Below are 14,093 nucleotides of genomic sequence, written 5' to 3'. Positions count from 1 at the left end.
ATAGCTGTGAACTCCAGAATGATATCAATGGTTTGGTTGAGTGGGCGGAAAAGTAGCAAATGGAATTCAATCCAGAGAAGTGTGAGCTCATGTATTTTGGGAGGGCAAACAAAGCAAGGGAATATTCAATAAACGGGAGGATTTGAGAGGGGTAGAGGAAGTGAGAGTCCTTGGAGTGCATGTCCACAGGTTCCTAAAGGTGGCAGGACAGGTGGATAAGGTGGTAAAGAAGGCCTTATTGACGAGGTATGGAATACAAAAGCGGGGATGCAATGCTGGAACTGTATAAAATGCTTGTTAGGCCACAGCAGGAGTTTTGCATACAGATGTGGTCACCGCATTACAGGAAGGACATTATTTCTCTGGAGAGAGTACAAAAGAGGTTTACAAAAATGTTGCCAGCTCTTGAGAATTGCAGCTAAGAGGAGAGATTGGATAGGCTAGGGTTGTTTTCCTTAGAACAGAGGAGGCTGAGGGATGACCTAATTGAGGTGTACAAGATTATGAGGGGCATAGATAGAGTAGACAGGAAAGACTTGTTTCCCCTAGCAAAGAGGTCAATTACTAGGGGGCACAGATTTAAGGTGATTGGTAGAAGGATTAGAGGGGACATGAGGAAAAGTTTTTACACCCGGAGGGTGGTAGGTGCCTGGAATTCGCTGCCTGATTTGGTGGTTGAAGCTGAAACCCTCAACTCATTTAAAAGGTACCTGGATCTGCATCTGAAGTGCTGTAAACTGCAAGGCTACAGACCAGGTGCTGGAAGGTGGGATTAGAATGGGCGGCTAGTTTTTCCAGCCAGCTTAGCTAGAATGTGCTGAATGGCTTCTTTCTGTGCCATAACTTTTCTATGGTTCTATGGTTGGTTGCCAAGGGTTGCTAGGACATCCAAGACAGACAGCAGTCCTACAGGCGCTACAACAAAAGGTACCACACCAGACACTTGCCACAAGTGCAAAAGGACAACAAGGTCTGGATTAAAGATCTCGAGAGAGAGGACACTATCACCCGAAAAGACATTGACCAACCCCTGTCATACCTGGTTGGCAACCAAGAGGGGATGGTTAGGAGGAACATGAGGAGCCTCCTCCTCATTCCTTGAAGGGTCCCTTCCACTGTACATTGGAGAGAAATTGAAGAAGACACCCAGATGCCAGAACAACCTCCAATTCAACAAAGTTTACCTGCAGTGACAGAACCTACGACAGGAATGAGAACAAGATATATATGGGTTATAAGGCCTCCAGACCGCCTTAACCTATAAACTCAGAGGGGTAGTAGTAATGATGTAAGTGGAATAACTTGTAAATACCTTGGATAAAGACTTGGGGAGAGATGTAGTATAAGGGTTTGGCACATAAAGGGTTAACGTGGGACTGAGTACTGTACCGCCCACACAGTGATGTAAGAGAACACGTGACCCATACCTAGGGGTCAGTGTAATGTTGAACAGAGCTGTGTGTAGAAGCAAGCATGGAGACAGTTCCAAGCTTGGACCTTTACATATATAGTTTATAGTAGTTGATAAATATTTACTGTTGAACTACCTAAGACTACAAATACCTTAATAAGACCTACCGAGCTACACCCAACATCTTAACAATCTGAATTGGCTGTCTTTAAAATAGTGCCAGTAACTTTAAACAATAGGCGGCTGGGGTTCATAACCTGCCCCCTTTCCCGTGCTGGTGAAAATAGACGGCGCCAGGAATGGAGGTGGGATTTCCAGATTCAGGACCTGGCCGCCATTTTTTTCTGGCTCTGCCTCCATTTCAGTCCCGGCTGCTACCATGAAAATTGAGCTCCTTCAAGTTTAATCAGGATGGTATTCAAGTGAGATACTAGAGTCAGAAATTCCAGTAGCCAAATCCTCTTACTTGTTATGGGGCTGCTGTAGCACTAAGCCTAATCACTTAAACTGAAACCCATCTCTTGCGGACAATTGGAGTAACTGAGAATGGTTAGTCATTCACTTAACTGGACAAAGCGTGTCTCAATTTTATTGTCTTCAGAGCCTGGGACAAAATTCAACAATTCTCGCTCCTTCCGGAGAAAACACTTCTCTGAATTCCCTCCCAGATAATCAACTAAAATAGCTCTTTTTCCCCATACTTTCAATGTTGCTGTTGACCTCCGAACTTGTAATAAGAACGCAACAGGAGGATCTCTGTCCTTTTCCCAAGGGAAGAGGTGGTCATTAACCATTTCAATAGTTCATGAGATTTAAAAAGATCTGAGTTCTGCTCTTAATCAAGAACAAACCCTGTCACCTCAGCTTTTTATTTCTTTGTTCCAAGATACACCAAGGAACTACAGAGTGTTGCTAAGGTGTTAGTGACAGTACTGTGGTCACATATTCCAGTAGAAATGGCTACAGAACACTATCAGTTGTAGTGACCAGTTTCATCAATGCTTCAGTCTCCTTAAATATTTGTCTCCAGGCATATCTGTGCCTTCTGTTTTCTCCTCAGCATTGTCAGCCCAAAAGGAAAAAAACAGTTCATACCAGTATTCTTATTTCCCAGTTTTTACTGTTATTTCGTTCTGGGAGGTTAAAGATTCCACTATTTCCTTTTCTCCCTCTAATTCGTTGTTACCTTGAGTGGTCATAAATTATCCGGGAAAGTATTTTCTTCACTGTTGCTATTGGTTAAAAGTGATGTATTCCCAGTATTCAGAAGCTGGCAGCACCTCTGACGGTCCATGTATGAAAGGACGGTATTGAAAATGTCATTCAGCTCAGTCAGTGTTCCCAGATACATTTTGGTCATTGTTGGTTGCTACAGCACAGAGCACATCTGACACAAACTTTCCCTCACAGATTCCTATTTTGATGGTTTCAAATTATATTGATACTGCTAAAGAATTTAGTTGATCTTGTTCTGAAACTCCCTCCTCTGGCTCAAACACAAAATTGGACTGATGTATGTTAAAAGCAGCCAACAGCTTATTAGTGTCACTGTGTCCTGTTTTAGTACAGTTACAAATACCACTGTGATTTCTTGTAACTCAAGCTGTCACCTGACCTAATGGGTGAGGATGACCTTTTAATTGATTGAGTCACATACTTGGGTGTTGATTTTCAAACTGCTTTCTAAAATTGTTTTTCAGATAGAAATCTGTGCTGCACAAGAGACCAGAACTGGAGCAACAACACAAAGATCTCGGAGGGTTGTAGACAATATTCTCTCGAAGTTGCGTGGTTCTGTGGTCTGCGTGCAGGCCATGCACATGTTGGGCCCTTTTAAATTATCGCATAGGGGTGGCCATGCAAAAAATTTAAAGGGTCCACACAATTTAACAAATCACCTACACACTCCAAGAAAAAATTAGAGGGAATGTTGGTTGTCGGGCTGGACGAGGTTAGAGAAATAGAGAAAGTCTGTGTAGTGATTTAAACAGTTTAATAAAAATTTTAAATTTAAGGTATTTTCAGACCAGGAGCCAACGTAGATGAGACAGCATAGTAGTATGGGTGAATGGAACATGGTGAGAGCTGGGATAGAGGTTGAAGTAGAGGGTGCATGTTGAGAGGCCAGCCAATGCTGACTGGGCTCATTGTATAAAATGATTTATTCAATCCTCGGAGGTTGAACAAATCTCATTGTTTCCTTTGGAGTGTGAGAAGGACAATGTAGTAGCAAGCAACCTTTCTATTAACAACAGTGTACATTGGTGAATTGGTGGGGTCCTCATTGTTCAGCAATGGGTTTTATGGGCCACTTGTATCCACCCCTTTAAACAACTCAAGTTGTACCAGATCTGTAATGATATGTAATATTTTTATATTTCTGTGTTTATGTATATATTCTGTGTAGGTAAGGGTAAGCTGTGGCTGTGTGTGTCTAGGGTTAATCAAAGGTGAGGTTTTTGGAGTCAGATTGTCAGTAGAATCTAAGGGATGAGAGACTAAAGGTGTTATCTTCTTGCATTTTGTAATGAGGCCTTATGGTGGGTTTTAGCTTACAAGGAAACAGAGTCAATCTGAAATTAGCATTTGGGGATCAGTTTTGAAATTGATTTGTAGCTGTGCATTTCAAAGGTATAAAAGAACATTTGCATTTTACAGGAGATTTGTGAATAAACAGGGGCAGGCATTTTAAATTTTATTGACCTGAAATAGAAGCAAAATAGGAACTGGAAAGGTTTTGATATTTGAGAACCTAAGTTTTCACATTATGACCATGGACCCATTCCTGAATAACTTATGGACATATTCAACTTTTAAGTAAGGCATGTGTTTTTTAAAAAAAGGACATACAAGCAAAAGCTGGCTGAGACTGTAAAATAACCACTTGCTGGAAAATTCCTATGTGGATTACTTGACCAACTAGTTCAGAGAGAACGGAATGTCGCACCAAAAGGTGTGACACGGCCCACTTCAGACAGAAGCACATCAACGGAAAAGATACAATGCGAACCGGACTGTAATTTCATGTGATTGCGGAGATAATAGAAAATGATTACCATCTCAGCTGAAACCATGTCCTGTTGAGTTATATCCCAGAAGGTGAATATGAACTCAGTTGAAAAGAAAGCAGATCTGGGCAGAAGACATGTTTGTTTTTTTCCTTCCAGGAATACAGAAGGAAAAGGGTTAAAAAAAGCCAACTGCAACCCTAGTTGCTAGTCTGGTATTCTGTTCTGGTGTGTGTGTGTGCTGTGAAGGTCACAGCTGAAGAACACCAACTGGGCATCTGTGTGCTTGCAGGTAAAAAAACTCTCTCTCTCTGATTGCTGGAAGCAAGTCACAAGTCAGTAAAGCCTCAGCCAAAAAGGAAACAGGACAACTCCTTTCAGCTAACCTGCAGAACCAAGAATCTCCAAACCAACTGCTCAACTGCCAAACTCAGCGCTATCGGAATCACCCCAACTTAACAGCCGCAACGTTTCATCATCTATTCCTCACAGACAAGCCAAAGGACTAATTCGTATATCTTTTTAACTTTTATTTTTGGACTCAATTTCTCATTTCTAACCTGTGTGAATGCATGTTGCATTTGTATTATTTTTTTCTCGCATTTAGTAACTAATAAACTCACTCTTTTTGTGACTCAAGGCAGCCTGGTTAAATTGGCTCCTTTTAAAACAAATACATTTGGACTGGGAAAAGGTATCCACAAGGGAAGGGATCCTTTCTAATTAATCTTGTTGCGACCAACCGAGGGGGTTGAAAGGGAGCCAGTTTATCCTTCCTCATCCGGGATCATAACAATTTGGGGAAACCTCGCCCGGGGACCGGTCATAACAAAAGACAATGGAGAAATCTGATGAAAGGGGTGAAAAGGTACTTAGGAAAACGGGGTTTCAGCTGCAGTAGTTGCTGTGGGGGAATCCCACTGAAGGCCAACTCCTGTGTTTTAGATTAAGCTGAAAAACTGTGAAAATCTCTTAATTAAAGAAAACAACTCCGTTTTGGGCCAGGACAGTATTTGTCCTGAGAAACAGTTTGTTTTAAATCTCCCTTTGGTAAAATCACATAAGCATGGATTTGTTCTGGGAAGTTGTGAATTGTACTTCTGCTTAAAGTGAAAGCAATTTATTGGTTTGGGTAATATTTCCTGGATTTTATGGTCAAGAATCCATAAGGGCTGATGCCAAAAGGTTTTATTGTGTATCTTTGATAAAGCATTTTAGAGGCTATTTTGTAAGATGTTTTTCTAACTGTGTATCTTTCATCTTGTGTGTTAAGTTGTTTATTCCTTTTCTTTTAATAAACATTTTACTTCTTCTAATTTTAAAAGTTATCACTGGAGTCCTGTGCTTTTGTGTTCAGTAGCTTTCCCTCCTCATTTCTACAACACAGAAAAAAAATTACAATCAGCTGAGACGGATTTCAATCTGAGATCTGGCTTTGCTCAGTATTAACATCAGCTGCGGTCGTAACAGACCCTTTCATTGGCTCCAGTGAACCAGTCCCTTTAATCGACACCTGTTGTACCAGTCCCTTTAATCGACTCCTGTTGTATCAATCCCTTTAATTGACTCCTTTTATACTAGTCCCTTTAAGCAACTCCTGTTGTACTAGTCCCTTTAATTAACCCCTGTTTTACCAGTTCCTTTAAATTACCCCTGTTGTACCAGTCCCTTTAATTGAGTCCTGCTGTGCCAGCACCTTGAATGAACTTCTTGCCTTTATGGCCTCAAATATAGCTGGACTTCCCCCTATTGCACACCTCCATGTATGCCCGATGCCAACCTACTCCATCATAATGAGCACCCACAGGAGAATGTCAGTTATTTTGGTGCTTTCGATGAAGAAGACTAAGGGTGGAATCGTCCCAGTTTTGCACAAAGTACGGTAGCGGGCAGGAAAAAAGTCGTTTTACGCGCCGGCCACAGTGGCGGGTTTTCATGCCTTATCGTCCCATTCCAACCTCATTAATTATGCGGCCACAGGAAACATGCCATCTCACTGGCAGGCGGTCTCCGATTTGCCCGCCATGCCATTACCTTGCCACTTCCTCACGCAGGGCACCATATTTAAACTGTAGCTGCACACACACTTCTCAATGCTTGCAGCCCAGGACTGCTCTGATGAAGACATGGCCCTGAAAGCCAAGAAGAGTGCAATTCCCAACTCAGTGACACATCCCTGGGACACCTTCTGGATCCCATGGAGGCCGGCATTGTCCTCTACCCCCACTCTGACCGCAGGAGGCCGATCAGTCTCACCATTCCAGCTTGGGGAGGTGGTGGCAGAGGTGGTCAGTGCCAATGCTGCACACAAGAGGTCGGCCATCCAGTGCAGAAAATAGATGAATGATCACATCTGTGTTGCCAGGGTAAGGCAACCATCTCATCTCTCTAAACTCACACACTCAAGCCCATCACACATTCACTGGCATCTCACTCACTGCCAGCTCAAGGGACATCACCACTCACTCTCTCACACACACCCTCACATCTCCACCTGGCCTCATCTGCTCTAGAGACTGCCTCCTCAGCCCTCAACATCTTGAGGCCACTTGCACAGATCAACATGTGCCCCCACACACACCCTAGGATACCCCCAATCCCCAGTACAGCCCTCACCCTGCAGCCTCTTCCCTTGCCTGAGGCCATTTCTCCCCCTTCCCCATGCAAGCCCTAGTCCTGCAGCCATTGAAAAGCTACCCCCACCTTACAGCTGGTCTGGTAGGTGGAGATCTGCCCATAAGCTCCCTTAAAAGTGACGTGGTGCTGCCTGTGAAGCCTGGTGCTGATGACTGCGAGTGCTGCCCGAAGCAAGTTAGGCAAAGAATCCTTGAAGTCCCGAGCAAAGTGCAGTTCGCCAGGAGCACATCACTTATGTACAGTTGTGAAAAACTTTGGGTGATTTGCCCGGATGATCCAGCATGGGGGGATTACTCCAGAGAACAGGACTTATAGTGTGATGCTAAAGTATTGAAATTAGGTTCCTGACGTGTGGTGGCCGGAAACGCGGCCCGCAGTTGACGAGTGGAGTGGATGATTGCAAACTGGCGTCACGACGGCATGAAACCAATTTTTGGCCCTATTGTCATGTTGTCCCCCTCCTGCCCTCCATGACGCCCGATGGCAACGGGGCCAGAAAGTTCCGGCCTAGTAATACGTTCTGCACAAATTGTCCCCTCCCCCACAGGGCGAGATCAACACAATGTTTTTCAAAATGCCTGATTGTCAGAAAAGTTATGTTTTGGCACTATCAAAGAAAAAGAAAGAACTTGCAATTTAGAATACCTTTTCTGATTTCAGAATGCCCTAGTATGGCAAATGAGCCCTTATGAAATATAGTCACCGTTGAAATGTAGCGAAGCATGTAACTCAATTTACGCACATCAATGTCCTACAAACAGCAATGAGAAAATCATCAAATAATCTGTTTTATTGATGTTGGTTGAGGCCAGGAGACCAGGGAGAACAGTTCAGCCCTGTAACTAATGCCATGAGATCTTTTACGCCAAACTGAGAGAGCAGGCTGGACCTCAATTTAACATCCCATCTGAACGATAATGTCCTCAGTACTGCACTGAAGCGTCAGTCTAGATTTTTTGCTCATGTCTCTAGAGTGGGGCTTCAATCCACAACTTTCTTACTCAAGGTAACAGTATTGCCATTGAGTCAAATCTAACAAATCTAAACCAGGGATCTCATTCAGATTCAGACTTGGAGACTACTGAAGATGTAGACTACCTCTCCACCCTTGATCAAACAGTACAGTGTCCTCAGCATTATTTATATCCCAACTAACACTGCTAAAAACAGATTGTCTGGTCATTATCTTATTGCTATTTGTGAGATCTTGCTATGCACAGATTGGCTGTGACATTTCTCATATTCCAACGATCACCACATTTCTAAAGTACTTCATTGGCTGTAAAGTCCTTTAGGATGTTCTTGGAATGTAATTCGTAAAGAGGGAAAAAAAATGGTCAATTTAAGAACATCTCTGGGAAGTTCCTCTTTATTCGCCTAAAACTCCATATAATGTGTTGCTCATTGCCAACACATCAAGTTAACAACTTCTATAACTGGAAATGTCCTCTTCATTCAATAACTAGTCCAGCTCCCTTTGAATGGACTGCACAAAATCCAGACCCGGCACATGTTTTGGTAAACTGTCCCAGGCCTGGACCTTCCTCTTGGGCTCACAAGATGTGAGTCAGGCCCTTCTGCAGCTTCCAAAATGCACACCCGACTCATGACTGACTGCGCAGGATTTTCGTATTTTCAAGTTAGATTCAGATTTGGTGTGCAGTTTGCGAGCCGCAATGCAGTACAGGAGGAGTGTGGGTGCAAAGGTGGGCTGGTTAGAAGGCCTGCCTTGGTTCTTGGGGACAGCATCCCAGCTTCCAACATCTCTCTTATGCCCCTTAAACTTCACCCCTCGCCTCCACCCATCCATGCCACTCACGTTCCCAATGCCCCCTCATACTCCCCATGCCCTCTCCATGACCCCTCATATACCCCAATCCACCCGATTCTCCCTCCATGTCCTCATGTTTCCTCCATTGTCATTTACCAATATCCACTATGTACAGTCCTCAGGAACCGTGTAATAGCAATGGGTGCTGCTGAAAAAAAAACCTGTAACAATGTAATAAAACTCCCATCCAAAAGTTTGTTGTTGATACTACAAAGAAAACATACTGCAGTCCCATAGAAAAGAAAAGTTAATCTCTTAAATGGCCTCTAAGAAGTGTAACAAACAAACATGTACCCAGGAATCAAATCAAAGGCAGATTATGTTCTTACATCCTCTTAAAACTGTCAAATATTCCCCTGACCAGCTGTGTCAACAGAGCTGAGTACTCCAACAACTTTTGGAACTCAGCCAAACATTCATAATGGCCAGAGCTATCAAAATATTGGCCAGGATTTTATAGCCCCACTGCAGCATGTCTCTCCTTGGTGGATGCGGTGAGCCATTTAAATCTCCATTCAGTTTGGTGGGACCATAATATCCTGCCGGGTGGGAAGGGCTGTAAAATCCTAGCCATTAGCTTTCACCTCCAGAACACCTGAAACTGATAGACCAGATGGTATTACATTTCCCTTTCAAAGCAGATTGCCTGTCAGTGAATGGAATGGAGCAGGTGTCTAGATTTTTTTTTAAGTTCAACAGCAGGGCCATTTTTTTTCCCAAAATAAAGATATCTGGATATTTAAATCTCCAAAACATGACAGGAGAGTTTACAAGCACATTTTTGTACAGTTTTGAATGCATTATGGCAATTTCTCCATTGGGAAAAGTATTGTAATGCATGTCAATGCTTAGACAATTCTGGTCAATGTAATGGTCAACTTACCTTTGCAGGACAGAGCCCTATGATCAATTACTGCACTAAAAACATTACAATACAGGATCTAATAGTGACATTTGAAGGTGTCAAAACATTTTATACTTACCTACTAGAATGTTCCCAACTCCTCAGCAAGCTTCCCCTGGTGGTCATCTCTCTGAGGAGGCGCAATTGTTCTTTGGCTTCCAAAATCCAGACCAGCAGATGAAAATAGTGTGGGGAAGGAAATTCAAACTTCCTATGGTCCTCACAATGATGACAACAACCTCTGAAGAGGGGTATATTACACACAAGGCCATCTCAACCTGCGAAAAGGCCACATGAAAATGGCAAAGGGTCAGTAAGGCAGAGGAAAATTGTTTTTTCAGCAAAAATAACTAAGTCCAGTGTTACACTATCTGATTCCCACTTCCATTGGGAGACGAAAATCAGAGAGAGTTGAGGCTTTTAAAAAATAAGTCCTAGAGTATAACCCAATACTTTAGCTAAGGATTTTATCAGCATGTCTGCCAGCCCTATCCATCTCAAGTATCCTACCAATCTTGACTGAATCCAATAGTTTCCCATGAAAATAAAAGCAATTATGTCCCCTTTATATGCCCCCTTTCTCTGTAATAAACATCCCCAACTCTTGGTGCCAAATCTGTCAAGCTCAGAGCTCTGATGTCATATATCATTCTGGTCTCCCGCCTCTGTACCTTCTCCAGAGCCTCAATATCCTTTAACATGTATGGAGGCTAAACTGAGACATTGTACTCCAAGTACAGATGCACCAAAGTCTTATACAAAGTATAGTGCTTTTTATTTTATATATGATGGTCCTAGAAGTACAATCAGCTGCATTGGTTCCTGCCCTGTAAAGAAAAATCTCTTTGGTAGTTTTATCAAGTCTCAGGATTTGTTGGCCACAGAAGGAGCTTTCAGCACACAGTTCAACAGGCTGATAACCAGCCAAGGAATCCTTCCACCACCTCCCCATTATTCACCAAAGGAAAAAAAGCGTGCGTGAAGATATGTTAAAAAAAACATCAAGCAGCTGTCTGTTGACCTAGCAATTTCATTGCTTATTTCATGGTGCCTTTGGGTTTCATATCTGTAGCTATTCACACCTTCTTGGCACCCATCTGCCTTTTTGGGAACAGCATTAACTCTGCTTAAATAGGCTATTTCACTGGCCATCCTTCTCACACTATAGGAGGAAGAAGATGATTGCAGGAGGCATTTGCTTCAGGATTAAGCATCCAGGATGATTGCAACCTAATGTTGCAATTATATGACCTCTTCCTGCAAAGGGCCAGTAACGTGGAGAAGAGAACCCATTTCAGTCAGTGAGAGAAAAGGGCCCAACTATTCACCACCTCATGTAAGTTTTGTGAACATCCAGCATGCAGTTACCTTGTGTTGGTGAGCTTGGCATTATTAGGTGTCAGAGCATACACATTGATAGGTGTCAGGGCATATATATTCACAGGTATTAGGGCATATAGATTGATAGGTGTCAGGGCATATACATTGATAAGTGTCAGGGCATATACATTGATTGGTGTCAGGGCATATACATTGATTGGTGTCAGGGCACATACATTGACTGGTGTCAGAGCATATATATTGACTGGTGTCAGGGCATATACATTGATTGGTGTCAGGGCACATACATTGATTGGTGTCAGGGCACATACAATGACTGGTGTCAGAGCATATATATTGACTGGTGTCAGGGCATATACATTGATTGGTGTCAGGGCACATACATTGACTAGTGTCAGGGCATATATATTGATAGGTGTCAGGGCATATATATTGAAACGTGTCAGGGCATATACATTGCATCTGCTCAAGTTTCTGAAATTTGACATATTTCAAGTAGGCTCCTCAAAGGACAGAAGAAGTGGCCAAGTGCAGGCAGGTACTGACTTCCTCTGCATCTTACATTGGCATGGTCAAAACACTGTAGGAGAAGGTAACTTTCTAACGTCAACTAGTATAGGGACCAGGAAGACAAGTTATCTGGTCTGTAGCTTAGTGAGGATAGGACCAAGGGAATAGGAAGTGAATCGCATGGACAAGGTCAGCTTGTGAATAGTATCTCAGGTATGTGAGCTACTATAACAAAAACTTTGGACTGATTACCAACAGCCAGTTTTCACACATTTGGGGGGGAATTTAACTCGCTCTGCTGTACTGGGTGTACTGGCTGAGCAGTTCAATTTCCTGCCTCCATTTCTGTCATTCTCTGATTTTGAAGGCATTAGTTTGGAGAGGCTGGCCATTGGATGAGACTCTTGCTGAACACAGGCAGGAGCCTCATAAATAAATGAAGCTACTGCAGTGCCAGGCCAAAAAAGGTTTGGGAGGATAGGATGAAGAGGCCTCAATGGTATCAGAAAAGCTTTGCGGAGCAGGCACGCTCCTTCTCTGGGCCCAAAAAGGAAAGATACTCAAGCAGCGACCTGGTCCAGGCCGACACCCACACCCCCAACCGGCCTTCATCCCTCCAGTGAGATTAGGATCGCTGATCTTCCAAGATTGTCCCAGAGTCTCCAGGGGTTAACGATTAATCTCCTGACCATGGCAAAAAATTATTAGAGCGTGAACAAAATTGTGTGTTTTTCTCATTTTCTTTTGAACACTTTAATAGAAATATTGGAATTGGGGCAAAATGGGGATTTGACCAGGTGGGACAGTTGGAAGTGGGAGGCTGTGTGGTAAAACGTCCAGGTAAAATGTTCAACCAGAATCAGAAACTCTATCTGAGACCCTTCAGAAATCCCTCCACATGGTTCACCTGTTTGCCAGTGAGCTTTCCCTTTGTTGGCTGGTGGCCTTAAGATGTCCAAAATTCCTCTCCTGCCAGTGGTCAGCTGCTGCATTCCACCATTCCTGGTGGGCAGCCGAGCTGGTGAGGGCAGATGAGGCTGTGCATTAAAATACCCAGGCCTCAAACTTAGACCAGTGAGTCTGTTCTGTAATCGTCATCCCTGCCCAAAACCCGGGGGTGGAAGCTGAGGCTGGGGGATTAAATCAACCCCAATTTCTTCTGCCTGTGTAACTTCCTCTCAATTAATGATGTTGCCTAGGATCTGGCATACAAAGGATCGAGTTCTGTATCCAGGCTTGTTATAACATGCAGAAATCTCCTGAGCCTTTTGCTGTCAGCAACGAGCTTGGTCAATCCTAAACACTTGTTGATAGACTTTTAGGTAACTAACCTCTTTTGATCCGACATACTAAACAAAGTAATAGACCACTTTAAATGGAGGGCATTCCATTAGCTATATGATGCATGTTTTTGTCAAGAGGCAATAGTAATACTCCACACATTTAATACAGGAAGTGGATTCTAAATGAGTTGCAGCTCTCCTTATTGCCAATGGATGGAAATGAAACCCTTGGAGTTTGTAATATTTAAAACAGATCAGAAGTTAGGGTTGCCAACTGTGATTAAATGTACCTCTGGAGGTTTCATCGCTTGACTTTCCCCCACGCTCCAGCCATTACTCAGCAAACACATCCATCCTTGAGACATACTGCCTTCCTACACCATTACCCAATTGGATGATACTTGACTGTCAGCCATACAGCTTTTTTTCTAATGTCTGGTAAAGAGAAATGTTCAAAGAAATGTTTTCAAAAAGTAATCTTTTTAATTCTCCCAATGATTTTTCTTCAGAGTTGCGCATAGCAATGTCCTGGAGATTGATCTTCAATTCCTGGAGACGTTGGCAACTCTAGGTCCCAACCCTATCCTGTTCCAACTTTTCCATTTAGGAATAGAACTGTACAGCCAGCAAAGTTGACATATTGTGTAAATGATGAAACATTGCACTCAAATCCATATACACTTTGTGTATCTAGATAACTTTGCCTTTCCATTCACCATAGTAATGCTTAAAATGGGCCAAATAAAAAAAGGTGATGAGTCTGCTTGTTTTTGCTGGTTGGCTGTACTATCATTAGATGGGGAACCCTGGCCATTTTATTCCTTTTCCAAAACCTTGGCTCTTGAGACCAAGACGCCTGGAGATTATCCGTGGGCCGCTCCTTGTCTATTGACCTCAGTACGAGACCAGGCTGTGCATTCCCCCAGGGGAGGGCTTCTTTAGTAGGTTTCTTGGGATTGAAATCCTGATGAGTCATGTAGCCACATAACCAAATGTCTGATGTAGGGCCTAATTTCCAAATTTTGGCCATGCAGGACGACACAATATATAAACTTTGCTGGCTGCACAGTTCTATTTATAAGTGGAAGGGCTGGAACAGGACTTCTGACCTGTTCTAAATATGACAAACTCCATGGGTTCTAACTCCATCCATTGGCAATAAGTAGAA

The 14,093-nt window shown here is 43.0% G+C and overlaps 1 long non-coding RNA gene across 1 annotated transcript in view; it reads left to right on the top strand.

Annotated features, from left to right (window-relative positions):
* The window catches only part of LOC144684651 (uncharacterized), a 42,843-nt gene extending 38,189 nt beyond the window's left edge, over positions 1 to 4,654 (top strand). The window contains exon 4 of the long non-coding RNA XR_013577535.1: positions 3,112 to 4,654. This is a non-coding gene — a long non-coding RNA (uncharacterized LOC144684651). The remainder of the gene's footprint in view (positions 1 to 3,111) is intronic.
* The last annotated feature ends 9,439 nt before the right edge of the window (positions 4,655 to 14,093 follow it).

The sequence above is a fragment of the Cetorhinus maximus genome, chromosome 9 (genome assembly GCF_964194155.1).
Source record: "Cetorhinus maximus chromosome 9, sCetMax3.hap1.1, whole genome shotgun sequence".
Classification (NCBI taxonomy): domain Eukaryota; kingdom Metazoa; phylum Chordata; class Chondrichthyes; order Lamniformes; family Cetorhinidae; genus Cetorhinus; species Cetorhinus maximus.
This window is presented reverse-complemented; position numbering and strand designations above follow the sequence as displayed.